Below are 14,516 nucleotides of genomic sequence, written 5' to 3'. Positions count from 1 at the left end.
TTAAAAATAAAAACATTTCCTCATTATTATTCAGGGAAAATACTACAAGTACAAACCTCTTATTCCTATTTCTTCATGGTCAAAAATACAGCTGGTACAGAATGCAAAACACAAAAAATAACCTTTGGGTTTTTTTCTTGCAAACTCAGGGTCTTGCACCAGGCAAGCACCAGACAGAACTTTAATGGTAAAGGAAGCAAAGGCAAAAACTAAGTTCAGGGTCTCAGTTACCTCAAGCTTTGGTACAGCTTTCTATCCCATATTCAGATTCAAGAACAATCTCTCTAGGTTACGGTATTAGCTAGGAGAGGCAAAACTGGCAAAATCACAACTTAGACCCTACACCACTGAACACTTGCCTCAAACCATTTCTTTCTCTTTTCCTTATAGCCTGTAGAGGAATAGAACAAAATCACATACTCTGGAGAGCTCTTTTGGCACTACAGAGATCACGATCCTAGCAATTTTAACTTCGGTGTGAGAAGAAACTCAGAATGGATAGAACGAAAAGCTTTGTGGAAATCAGTTCCAAAAAAGGCAAAGTGAAAGGTTTTAGATGCCTTTGAAGGATTTTAGAACATGATCTAATCCAGTGATGGTCTTTGTGGGGTGGTGGTTTTGCGGTAGAGAGGTGTTCAAGGAGAAACCCTGGTGTATTTGAAGGCAGCAAAGTTAGATAACGAGGATGGTGAAAGAACACATAACAGGATCTGTAACTGAAGCCTACCACTGAGAACAAAAAGAGTAACAGCAAAATATAAGGCAGGTAAGATACAGTGGCCAGCAAACCCTTAGCTTTTCTACAAAGGACATTAAGCGGTTTTAAGCAGGAGAAAATAACAGACTATTTTCTTTGGGTAAGGGTAAACAACTAAGTGAAAGATTAGAAGGAGCAAGACTAGAGCAGGGAGGTCAGTTGAAGGCCATACAGTTGTAGAGATGAGAGATGATGGTCTCCTGAACTAAAGAAGTGGCAATGATGATGGAGATATGGAAAGATTCAAGAGCAATTAAAGAGAATATGAGTTACAGCCAAGCACAGTGGCACATGCCTGTGATCCCAGCCACGAGGGAGGCTGAGGCAGGTGAATCCCAACTTCAAAGCCAACCTCAGCAAATTAGCGAGGTCCTAAGCAACATGGTGGCACCTATAATCCCAGCAAGCTGGGAGGTTGAGGTAGGAAGATTATAAATTTGAGGCCAGCCTCAGCAACTTAGCAAGACTCTCAGCAACTCAGTGACACCCATCTCAACATAAAAAAATAAAAAGGACTAAGGATGTAGTTCAGTGGTAAAGTACACCTGGGTTCAGTCCCCAGTGCAAAAAAAAAAAAAAAAAGAGAGAGAAAGATATGAGTCTACATAACTTTATAACAACCAGATAATAAAGAGTAAGAGAAATTCAAGTTTAACATACAAGTTTCTGGCTTATACAACTAAATGGTATAAGGACAAAGAAAATTGGGGAAAATATTTTTTGTTGTGTTTTTGTTTCATAGTTTTGGGGATTAAACCCAGGGTCTCATTCATGCTAGGCAAACACACTACCACTGAGCTAAACCCTCAGTCCTGAAAAATTATTTTTGCTTTGGTTATGTTGAAAGTAGAGGTTGAGGAGCTGGGGATGTGGCTCAAGCGGTAGCGCGCTTGCCTGGCATGCGTGCGGCCCGGGTTCAATCCTCAGCACCATATACAAACAAAGATGTTGTGTCCGCCAAAAAGTGAAAAATAAATATTAAAAAATTCTCTCTCTCTCTCTGTTTAAAAAAAAAAAAGAAAGAAAGTAGAGGTTGAGGTACTGCGTAACAGCCAAATGGAAATGTTCAAGAGACCAGTGAATAAATGAGTCTGGAGCTCAGGGAAGAGATTGGAACTGGAGAAAGACACACAAAATGTCTCAGTTTATAGTAATAAATGCGAAGTGAAGTTATCAGAGTGGATTAGAGTATCAGATCATGAAATGTCATCCAAGAGAACTGACCAAAGACATCAGAAACACCTGGAATGTTTGTTAATACATGAATTCCTAGGCTCCTTCCAAAATGTACGTCAGACACCCAAATTTCATTCATTTAATACATGTGCAAAGAGAGACTATCATAGACATTAGGAATACAATAGTTAATAAACAAGGTCCTTATTCTCATAGGTTTTAAGTTGTATGTATGGACCAGACTATGGACAAAAAAAAAAAAAAAAATCAAACAAAATAACTTTAAAGTTTAGACTGAAAAGGTAAAGGAAGGTGAAGACCTGGAAGACTATTATATAAAGCATAAGGATTTATAATAAGTACAAAGGTCCTAGGGAAGAGAAAAGCCATGGTGGCTGAAGCATAAGAAGGAAAACGTGACACAAAGTAAGTTTCAGAAGGCTAGCAAAGGGTTTTATAAGCCATATATACGTATATTATTTTTTTACCCAAGTCACAGGGGATTGAACCCAAGTAATACTAGTGACACATGCTAGGCAAGTGATCTACTACTAAGCTTTATCTACAAACATTTCTTCTTCTTCTTTTTTTTTTTTTTTTTTAATTTTTGTTTTGAGCCAAGGCTTGCTAAATTGCCCAGGCTGACCTCAAACTTGTGATCCTCCTACCTCAGTCTCTCAAGTAGCTACAATTACAGGCAAGCACCACTAAGCACAGCTATAAACCATACTCTTAACAAATTCTCCAAGATGCTGTGTCACCAGACTTAAGAACCAGAGAAGGGGCTGGTGATGTGGCTCAAGTGGTAGCGCGCTCGCCTAGCATGCGTGAGGCACTAGGTTCAATTCTCAGTACACATAAAAATAAAAAATAAAGATATTGTGTCCACCTAAAACTAAAAAATAAAAAAAATAAAAAGAACCACAGAAGCCTGGTGTGGTGACGTACACCTGTAATTCCAACAACTCCAGAGGCTAAAGCAGGAGGACTGCAGGTTTGAAGCCAGCCTCAGCAACATAGGAAGCCTTCAGCAACTCAGCAAAACCCTGTCTCAAAATAAAAAAAGATAAAAAGGGCTGGAGTGTAGCTCAATGGTAAAGCTGCAGAAAAACAGAATAAGGCAAGGATGAAAAGAGGCCATTAGAATTTATAAGGTCCACCACATTCTTCCTATTGATTTTGATAGATGCTGGGGCTGCTTCTTCAACTGCATTAGAAAAAGTAAATAACCACTGCTTTTATGGTGTACATTCACCTGCTACCCACTCACAAAACAATGCTTTCTGAAAACTGATCACTGTCCTAAATTTTCTTCTTCCTTTTTTTTTTTTTTTACACAGAATCACAAAGATAGGATAAGAAGTACAATGTCCCAGGATAGGGAGAAAATATTTTAAGTATATCCAGTATTAAGTTTGGATTGTCAATGCCTTGATTATTTTCCTCCCAGTTCTTATTAAGCCTACAAAAGCTTTCACAAGTATCAGCTGGGCACAGTGGCACAAGCCTATCTGTAATCCCAGCTGCTGGGGAGGCTGAGGCAGAAGGATCGAGAATTTAAAACCCACCTCAGCAACTTAGTGAGGCCCTGTCTAATATTAAAAAAGGGCTGGGGAGGGGTTGTAGCTCACAGGTAGAGCACTCACCTAGCATGTGTGAGCCACTGGGTTCAATCCTCAGCACCACATAAAAATAAAATAAAGATATTTTGTCCACCTATAACTAAAAAATAAAAATAATAATAATTTTAAAAAAGGGCTGGGGACGGGGCTGGGGATGTGACTCAAGTGGTAGCGCGCTCGCCTGGCATGCGTGCAGCCCGGGTTCGATCCTCAGCACCATATACAAACAAAGATGTTGTGTCCTCCGAAAACTGAAAAAATAAATATTAAAAAAAAAAGGGCTGGGGAGCCAGGCTCAGTGGCCCACACCTGTAATCCCAGCAGCTCAGGGGCTGAGGCAGGACAATCCCAAGTTCAAAGGCAGCCTCAGCAATGGTGAGGCCAAGATGCTAAGCAACTCAGAACCGGTCTCTAAATAAAATACAAAAAAAGGCTGGGGATGTGGCTCAGTGGTTATGTGCCTCAGTGGTTAAATGCTGCCATCAACATGAAACATACCAAAAACATCCACCCAAGGAAGATAATGGACCAAGCAGCAGAGGAAACTAGCTCTATTCTCTCTCTCTTTCCTCTTTTTTTTTTTTTTTTTGGGGGGGGGCAGTGGGGTGGGGTGGGGAGGTACCAAGTTCAATCCCTGGTACAATAAAAAAGAAAAAAAGGGCGGGGGGGGGGGGGGAAGAGATATGGCTCAGTGGTTAAGTGACCCTGGGTTTAATCCCAGATACAAAAAAAAAATTTTTTTCCACAAATCTGAACCACCCTTCTCCAAGGCATCAAGGATTACTTGACACCTATAATGCTGTTCATATGCCAAAATTTTGCATAAATTCTTATGACTTACACAAAAATAATGTCCCAACAAATATATAAACTGCATATTTGAAACACCAAGTACATTAATATACACACTGGCATTGTTTTAAAGCTCAATGAGCTTTTAGCAAGGAGAAAGTGCTCTGCAGATATGAAATATGGTTTTGATCATTAGTGATAATAAACTGCAGCATAAATGTTGCTATCAACATGAAACATACCAAAAACATCCACCCAAGGAAGATAATGGATCAATAAGCAGAGGAAATTTGTTAATGAAGTTCAAACAGTTTACCTCTATTATCTTTTTTTTTTTTTTGCTGGGGCAGGTACCAGGGATTGAACACCAGCCACATCCCCAGCCCCATTTTATATTGTATTTAGAGACAAAGTCTCACTGAGTTGCTTAGGGCCTTGCTAAATTGCTGAAGCTGGCTTTGAACTCTTGATCCTCCTGTGTCAGTCTCCGGAGTCCCTAGAATTACAGGCATGTGCCACCCCACCCAGCTTATCTCTATTCTCTACATTAGATAAGAACAGTTCAGAAGACTAAGGGAAGGAGCAGCCCAGGGGATATAGCTCAGTTGGTAGAGTGCTTGCCTCACATGCACAAGGCCCTGGGTTCAAACCCCAGTACCACACACACAAAAAAAATTTTAAAAAGACAAGGAGCAAAATTACCTCCAAAAGATCAAGACAGAATTTGGTTTGCAGGCGTGTTTCTTTTTCTCTTCCCACTACAAACTCATTCAGTATCAATTAGAAATAAACTTGAGTGGGGCTGGGGACTTAGCTCAGTGTTAGAGCACTTGCCTAACGTGCAAAATCCTGGATTTGATCCCCAGAACCAAAAATAAAGACTCAAAGTGAGTTCCTTTATTTATTTTTTTTTTAACATCTTTGTTTGTATGTGGCGCTGAGGATCGAATCCGGGCCGCATGCATACCAGGCAAGCCATATCTCCAGCCCCAAAGTGAGTTCCTTTAAACCCTGCTGATTATCTCACTAACCATTACACTTCGAGTTCTACAGAATAAACACAAAGCTGGAGTGTAGCTCAGTGGTAGAACACTTGCCTAGCATGTACAAATCCTCAGTCTGATTCTCCAGCACCACACACACATACACAAATATATATATAAATGTATGTAGGGATATCTGTATATATGTATACACACACACACACACACACAGATATATATATATATATGTGTGAATGATATATGTATATTAAGCTGATAACTTTTTTTTTTAGAGAATTTTTTTAATATTTATTATTTTTTTTCTTTTTAGTTTTCAGAGGACACAACATCTTTGTATGTGGTGCTGAGGATCGAACCCGGGCCGCATGCATGCCAGGCGAGCGCGCTACTGCTTGAGCCACATCCCCAGGCCCAAGCTGATAACTTTTGAGACCTCAGAGCAAGGTACAAAACTATAATGTTTGCTTGCTGGCAAAAGACCGAGGTCTCCAAGAAAGCTATAAGACATACTTTTCACACAAAGAGAGAAATGAAGAATTATAACATCTGTCCAGGTTAGGAAAAAGAACTTCCGGAAGCATTTACCAACTAGCTCCTTTTTTTTCTCTAAGAAAACACCCAGAAATGCCTAAAAACTGTACCCCATGAGCCATGCACAGTGAGCCATGCACAGTGGTGCACACCTGTAATCCCAGCAGCTTGGAGGCTGAGGCAGGAGGATCACAAGTTCAAAGCCAACCTCAGAAATTTAGGACCTAAGCTGCTTAGTGAGACCCTGTCTCAAAATTTAAAAAAGGACTGGAGACGTGGCTCAGTAGTTAAGTGCCTCTGAGTTCAATCCCCAATGCAAAAAAAAAAAAAAAGTCACTAAAAGACTGTTAAATGAAATGGTTTTTGGTTTGGGTTTGGGTTTTGTGGTACCAATGATTGAACCCAGGGGGACTCAACCACTGAGCTACATCCTCAGCCCTTTTTTATATGTTACGTCAAAAGAGGGTCTGAATTACTTAGGACCTTACTAAATTACTGAGGCTGGCTTTGAACTCTCAATCCTCCTGTCTCAGCCTCCAGAGCCACTGGGATTACAGGTGTGTGCCACCTTGTCCAGCAAGTGGAATATTTTCTACACAGAGGGTAAAAAGGATACAGCAGAGGGAAAATACTCAGGCCGCTGGGTATGAAAGTTGTCTAAAATTAGATACACCAACTGTGTTCATGCACACATCTTCAAGCAATGAGTCTAGTTATTTTTCTTACTTGTAAGTTGGCAATACATTCCACACAGAGACAGAGTTCTTTACCCAATCTTACAAAGATGCTCAGAAAAACCCTTAAAAATAAAATTGGGACTGGGGTTGTGGCTCAGTTGTAGAGCGCTTGCCTAGCATGTGTGAGGCACAGGGCTCGAATCTCAGCACCACATATAAATAAATTAAGAAAATAAAGGTCCATCAACAACTAAAAATATATAATTTTTAAAAAATTGTCCCACAAAATTCTCTCCTTTGCAATTACTGAAACCATATAATGAAAATTCAACACTTTTCCCCTCTTCCTCAAAAATCTACTTTTTCCTGAAAGTTTATCACAGTCATTAAGAAATTGCTATGTACACTGAAGCATTGTCAGTAAATAGTATTTATCTAAAAATGAGAATATGACACAGAAAGGTTTAAGTGTCCTGAGGACCTGAGAAAAATTTCTTAGAAATTTTATGAAAGAACTTAAAAATGGGCAACAAAAAGTTTGGTAGAAGCTTTTTCCAAATATGTCTAAATTGTGTCAGAAACTATTCACAAAACAAAAACTACTAATATACTTCTGATGCTGTTACTTCTTTACACTAGTATCAGAACCACATCCAGTCAAATGTATATCAGATCTCCCCCACACACTTTTTTTTTTGTGTGTGTGTGTGTGTGTGTGAGAGAGAGAGAGAGAGAGAGATGCTGGGGATTGAACCAGGGCCTTGTGCATGCAAGGCAAGCACTCTACCAACTGAGCTATATCCCCAGCCCATTGGATCCCCAATCTTTAATTCCACACGAGCTAGTCTCTCACAGACCTAGCAGCTTTCAATGTCCTGGAAGATGTTTAATTAAAAGACATAACTTTGCCACAATCTTCCTGCAAAGAGTTTTTAAAAAAAAAAAAAATTACACCTCATTCTCGGCCTTCTAAACTGGAGAAGAGTAGCCAAGACTGCTCCAAAGAAAAATCTCATCCAGTGCACTCTTAGCCAGAAAGTCAATGAAGGTAACAAATGCACCAGTCAAGAAGCAAAAAGATAAATGAGGGATAATCCACGTAACTCAGAGGGCCTGTTCCTTTTATTCTCAAATGTAACGTAGATTAATTACTGAAAATGCTCCCCAAAATGAATTTGTTAAAAAAAAAAAAAAAAAAATTAAATGTGCTCTAAAACCAAATACTCCACTATTTTTTTTTTTAATTTATTTTTATGTGGTGCTGAGGATTGAACCCAGGGCCTTGCATCTGCTAGGCGCGCGCTCTACCACTGAGCCACAACCCCAGCCCAAATACTCCACTATTGTTAGAGAAATCTATTCTTATAATTTTTTAGCTCGACTGTTATTTACATGAATGAGGAAGGTAACCTATAAGGTCAGGACTACCTATATTAATATCTTCAGTCTATTGAAAACTTCAGTGAAACCAGTTTGCTCAACTTTCTTGGTGCAAAAGAAGTAAGGATAATGAAATGTGTCTCCGCAGGTTGTGAATCAATCTCAGAAGAAGAGCCCAGCCTATGTAAAAATTTTAGCCCCACAAAACCTAAGACCACCGACAATAAAGATCTCTACACTCCATCCTCCTCTCTGCCTTTAGAGTACTTTTCTTCAGTGACCTGAAAACACACAGACTTTGTCAAAAAAAAAGAGACATCCCAAGAACAGAAAAAAAATCTCAACTTTTTCAATGAGTACCTTACAAAATCCTAGTGAAAACCCATCCCACACCTCAAGGACAACCAATCGAAATCAGAAACTTATTCAAGGAGAGAGTTCAAGAACAGAGCAGGGGGCTGGGGTTGTAGCTCAGTAGTAGAGCCTTCTCTCACACATGTAAGGCACTGGGTTCGATCCTTAGCACTACTTAAAAATAAATAAATAAAATAAAGGTATTGTGTCTATCTACAACTAAAAACATTTTTAAAAAGAGAACAGAGCAGGGCCAACAACTCTAGTCCCAGTTATTTCAGATGATGAGGCAGAAGGACAGCCTAAGCCCAGAAGCTCAAGAACAGACACTAAAATAAGACCCTATCTCAACAATATAAAAGAAAAAACGCTCACCTAGTCGGTCATCATATCTGTTGAGTACTACTGCATGTCAAGTGCTGTGCTGAAGTTATATTAACTACAAGATGATACAGCAACTACAAAAAAATCTGCATTCCTGAAACTTACTTTCTTATGGGGGGAAATGAAAATATACAAAACATTATAGGTCAACAAGGAGTAAGGAAAAAATACAGCAGAAAAGTAGAAATGGAAAAGGGAATTATGTAAATGTATGTGAGGCCATTCTTTGCAATTCAGGTAGCCAAGGAAATGTCACTGTTACTGACAGCTGAGTAAAAATCTGAAATCTGAAGGAGGTAAGGGGACAGACAGGCTGTGCTGCTTTATAAGGGAAAGATGATCCAAAAGGTACAAGCAAAGAATCTCTTGAGGCAGAAGTGCACCTAGGATGCTCAAGAAACAGCCAGGAGGCCAGCATGTATGTTGGAGGAAAGACATGCTACAAATATAGAACCTTAAGGGCAAATCTAACAACTGCTTTTATTCTGAATAAGAAAGGAAAACATCTCTTATGACTCCTTTTCATTAAAAAATATCAGGCATAACATTTTTATTAAGTAAATTTTAAATTTTTTGTTTTAAATTGTGAAGCTCTACAGATCATTTGGTGGACACAAAGACAACTGGCACTAAAACTCTGAAATTTAATTTTTGCTGCCAGAGTTCATCAGACCTTCAAGAAAAATTCTCTCGAATCTCAATCCCTATGGAAAACAGCATGGAGTCAAATACAAAAAATGAACTGAATTAATCTAACCTACAGCTTTGCACCTCTATTTTTTGTCTTGATGTCGCAGGCTCTAAAAGGGGGGAAAGGATCATATTGAACAAAAGGGGGGGAAATGTATTAGGAAGAGGAACCACAAACAACTAATTCAAGTACCAATCTGACTATCTAAAAATATAATAAAATCCTAGGAATCTGTGAAATTCCTGAAGTGGAACCTGTCACCTTCCTCCACCCTGTGTTTCCATGCTGCCTACGGCCATTAGGACTAAGGCTTCTGAAGCCTCTTCAAAAAATATATATATTAGGACATTCATCCAAATGAAATCTGAGTTTAAATTTTTTCGCTTTTCTCCCCTGGGTTTTAATGCAGCTCCAGGGCCGTTACTGGGTCATTTCTAATCATTATCCAAGAAAAATTCACTTCTGACTAAATATTCTTTGGAGTTGTAAGTCAGTGCTCACAAATGCTGAAAAAATGTTAGCCTTTTGAGAAATCGAATCGAAAAGGGTTTTCAGGGGCTGAAGAGTGAGTTATCAGCTTAGTGTAGGCCCAACTTTTTTTTTTTTTAAGCTCCAGAAACGTCCCCCAGCACGTGCCGCCTCAAATCCCTGTCCCTATTATAAGGGACACCAACAGGATTTGAAGCACTTCAACATCTCTCCGTCTCACTTTTTCAAGGCTCGAAAGATAAACGGACACCCGAGAAACACATGGAAGCTAGTCACCCTCAAGCACTGCCAAGGGCGCAACAGTTTTTAGGTCCGAGCGCACAGGCCACAGGTGGCGCCAGCACCCCCGCCCTCTGCCCCGCGGTCCCCGCTTCTCGCCTGCGCTCCCGGCGCACACTCGGGGTGTCTCCGACCTCGGGGCGGTCCTTCCCGGGGACTCCGGCCCTGACCCACCGCCCCCGGCCCGGCAGCTCCAGCGTGGGGCACCCAGGCCAAGAGGCCTTCGCCCTCCCACCCACCCGTCCGCACCGCCGCCACGCCCCCGCCCCACGGGCCGCCCGCCCCCTCGGCCGCGAGGTGACCTCACCTCACGCGGGCCGTAGCGGGGAGGGCGCCAGCGTCTCCGCCCGCCGCCCGGGCCCACGGCCGCTCGGCTGCGGCTCGGCCCCGACGGCCGGCGGCGGCGCGCTTCTGGGGGCGGGCTCTCCTTGGAGGGGGTTTCCCCGGGGCCCAGGGCGGGGGAGCAGGGGGGACCGGGGCGGGGGAGGGGAAAGGGACTTGGGAAGGAGGGGGGGAGAGGGGAAGAAAAGGGGGGAAACCAAACCCGGAAAGGGAGAAAAGGGGGGAGGGGGAAAATCAGAAGGGGAAGAAAGGCCCAGAGTCCGCCCCCCGCTGCGGCCTGCGCGATGCGTCACCACGGCGTAGTCGTCACCGCGTCGTGCGCTACGCGTGTCTCTGCTTCCTGTGTGCGCCTCTTCACGCCCGCGGGCACCCACTCACACTCAACGTGCGCGCCGCCAGAGGCATGCTGTCTCTCGCTCCCGCGTGTGTGGTCATGCTTCCTACCCAGATTCCCTAGGGTCCTTGGTCCACCCATTAAACATAATGCCAATAATAACTGAGGAATTTCAGTTACAGAGCTCTTTCAAAACAGTCTTTCACTTAGGACAATAACTTCTGCGCCTAAAAGAGAACACATACTCAATAAATATTTGTATAAATAAAGAAAAAAACTGACTTGGGAGAAACTCTGGCCATCGTTATTAAAATCTCTTCTTACCATCACCCATTCCTCAAGATACCGTTCTTTTTCTTAATAGTCATCTTAAATTTCGCCATTCTATCCAGATGGAATCAGTCCCGTTATTGATTATGAGTATTTGAATAAATTAATGACCAACTTCCTAAAAGAAGCCGTGCACTTTACATTGATGTAATTCCACCATTACGTATTGATTATCTGAGAGGAATGTTCCATGATTTCGAGTTGAAGGCATAGTGATGGCCAGGAAATAATAGCTAGTGTTTGTATAGTCTTTGTGTAATGTAGAATGTGTAGCATTCTACGTCTATTATTTTATTTAATCCTCAAGACCATAGGTGCTGTTATTGTACCTGATTTATACATGAGGAAACCTGATGCATATTAATTTAGCCAAAGTCCCAGACTTTGAACTAAAGCAATTGATCCTCAGAGCCTGATCTTAACTACTCCATAAGTGTAACTGGGGGGAAGAAGTGCAAAGGCCAGATATGGTGGCATGTTCCTGTAGTCCCAGCTACACAGAAGCTGAGGCTGGAGGATTACTTGAGTCCATGGCGGGGAGACCTGTTTCCAAAAAAGAAAAGGGAAGGAAGGAAGGGAGGGAGGGAGGGAGGAAGGAAGGAAATGTAGCCAGGCAGTGGCGCATAACCATAATCCCAGCATTATGGAAGACTATGGTAGGAAGATCACAAGTTCCCGGCCAGCCTCAGCAACTTAGAAACCATAAGCAATTTAGCAAGACCCTGTGTCGAAATGAAAAAGGCTGGGGATGTGGCTCAGTGGTAAAGTATCCCTAGGTTCAATCTGCAGTACAAAAAAGAAAGAAAAGAAATGTAACTGAAAAGAGCAGATTACCAAGGACCTTAATATAGAGTGAAATGGTCTGAAGTCTTTCTAGGGTAAGTGCAGCAACTGAAGAACAGCTAAGGCAGAATCATTGAGGCATTCATCCCTGAGAGGAGCCTTCCTCTACTTCTTTTTTGTCTACCTCTTTTCCCTAATTATTCAGGAAGGCTTATTTCCCAGCTTCACTGGGAAAAGAGGAGCAGCTAAAGTCATCTTAAGAGTTGAGGGGGTCTGGGAACTACATAATGTAGTAAAAACATGCAATAAGGCCAGGAACTTGTGATCTTCTCCCCCAAACTCAAGATAAGGCTATCATCCCAGAAGGCATTATGAATATTAAAATGTTAGAGCCGGCAAGGTGTCATACAACCGTAGTCCCACACACTCCAGAAACTGAAGTAAGAGGATCACTTGAACCCAGGAGCTCCAGGCCAACCTGGACAGTAAAATAAGAACTCATCTCTTAAAAAAAAATAGAATAAAAAATTAAAATGTTAGATTGGGTGGTTGGAATGAGGAGAGATTGCTAATGGGTACAGGGTATGTTTTTAGGGTAATAAAAATATTCTTGAGCTTGGGCTGGGGATGTGGCTCAAGCAGTAACAAGCTCGCCTGGCATGTGTGAGGCGCTGGGTTCGATCCTCAGCACCACATAAAAATAAAATAAAGATGTTGTGTCCACTGAAAACTAAAAAATAAATATTAAAAAATTCTCTCTCTCTCTCTCTCTTAAAAAAAAAAATATTCTTGAGCTGGAGATGTTGGTCTGTGTTAGAGTACTTGCCTAACATGCATAAAATCCCTAGCTTCTATCTCCAGCATTGTAAAAGAAAAAGATCTTAGATAATAGAGACAGTTGCACAATTGTGTGACCAAACTGTACGCCCTAAAAGGGTTAATTTTATTGTATGTTAACGATATTTTCATAAAGCTACTATTTTAAAAAATAAATACATTTATCAATCCCCAGCACCACAAAATAAATAAATAAATACATTTATACTACAAACCGCTAAATCTATTGTATCCCAATAAAAAGAGAAAAATCAGGGGCTGGGGTTGTGGCTCAGTGGTAGAGCGCTTGCCTCACACATGCAAGACCCCGAGTTCGATCCTCAGAACCACATAAAAATAAATAAGTGAAGTAAAGTTATTGTGTCCAACTACAACTAAAAAAATAAATATAAAAAAAAAAGAAAAGAAAATCAGCCCTGTATAAGAGAGCCAAAGTGGTTATGGGGGTAGGAAAGATGGTGGAATGAGATGGACATCATTACCCTAGGTACATGTATGGTTGCACGAATGATAAGTCTCTACACCGCGTACAATCAGAAAATTGAAATGTTGTGCTCCATTTGTGTACAATGAATAGAAACACATTTTGCTGCCATGTAAAACTAAGTAGAACAAATAAAAATAAAATTTTTAAAGTTTCAAAACCAAAAAAGAGGTGGCGGGGAGCCAAGAATATCTGACACACACCCGTTCAGTCTAGGGAACTTGAGTGTAACTGAGAAGCAGCCTGGATTGTAACATTTATTCGTGTAATATATCTATTTTAAGCAGGTGTATTGCAAATCAAAAACTGATCCAGGAGTGTAATGGTGAGCAGCAGAGATGAGTTGCTAAGTGACTGCATTATACACGTGGAAGTTTGGGGTATGTCATATAGGAAAGGAGCATCCTAAATAGCAAATACTTGTAAAGTTTCTTCAGCACATATGTAGATGAGGGTACTCTGGCCCACAAACAAACCTATGTGACAGAAATAATAATTTTTACTAAGCATTTATTATGTCAACTACTGTTTACAACAGTTTTATAAAATTAGTGAATTCTCAAAACTACTAAGATCATCATTACAAATCTATTATAACATATTCCAAATCTTTAGGGCTAGACATAATTCAGAATCCAGAAATTTTTGAGTTTTATTTAATTTTTTTATTATTTTTTTTTAGTTGTAGGTGGACACGATCTTTATTTCATTTTTATATGGTATTGAGGATTGAACCTGATGCCTCACATGTGCTAGGTGAGCGCTCTACTATTGAGCCACAACCCCAGCCTCTTATTTATTTATCTTGATACTAAGGATTGAACCCAGGGCCTCCTGCATGCTAAGAACACTGAACTACTCCCCTGACCTGAAGTTTTCAAGTTTTAGAAAGACAAAATGGTACATTAATAGTATGTTATATATCCCCAGGGTAGCATCCCATAACCAAATATTTCTGAAGTCTAAGTGGCACCAAAAGTCCTGGTGGAATGTGTTGGGGTTTTAAAAATAGTTTTTATAACTTTATTTTATCTATTTTTTTAATGTGGTGCTGAGGATCAAACTCAGTGCCTCACACATTCTAGGCAAGTGCTCTACCACTGAGCTACAACTCCAGCCCTCAGTGGAATGTTTTTAAAAGAACATGAATAACCTCACTTCCATTCACATCATGTTTAGCCACCAGATGAGTTATCCAAAATATATATATATATATATATGGACTACAGGGTTGTTGTGTTTGTTTTGTTTTGTTGTTGTTATTTTGTGT

General features: G+C 40.7%; 1 protein-coding gene and 1 non-coding gene across 10 annotated transcripts in view; one reads left to right on the top strand and one right to left on the bottom strand.

The window, feature by feature from the left end:
- Positions 1 to 10,570, bottom strand: part of R3hdm2 (R3H domain containing 2) — a 152,144-nt gene extending 141,574 nt beyond the window's left edge. For all 9 annotated transcript variants that reach the window (XM_058586141.1, XM_046466566.2, XM_046466563.2 and 6 more), the window contains exon 1: positions 10,444 to 10,570. The gene's annotated coding sequence lies outside the window, so the exon portion shown is untranslated. The remainder of the gene's footprint in view (positions 1 to 10,443) is intronic.
- Trnav-cac (transfer RNA valine (anticodon CAC)) lies at positions 4,938 to 5,011 on the top strand. Its single transcript has one exon. It is a non-coding gene; the product is annotated as a tRNA-Val (tRNA).
- Positions 10,571 to 14,516: the final 3,946 nt, after the last annotated feature.

This window comes from Marmota monax, unplaced genomic scaffold (assembly GCF_021218885.2).
Source record: "Marmota monax isolate L192 unplaced genomic scaffold, Marmota_monax_Labrador192_F-V1.1 WCK01_AAM20220418_F8-fsc00151, whole genome shotgun sequence".
Classification (NCBI taxonomy): Eukaryota; Metazoa; Chordata; class Mammalia; order Rodentia; family Sciuridae; genus Marmota; species Marmota monax.
The sequence above is the reverse complement of the archived record's forward strand: the minus strand, read 5'-3'. Positions and strand labels throughout refer to the sequence as shown.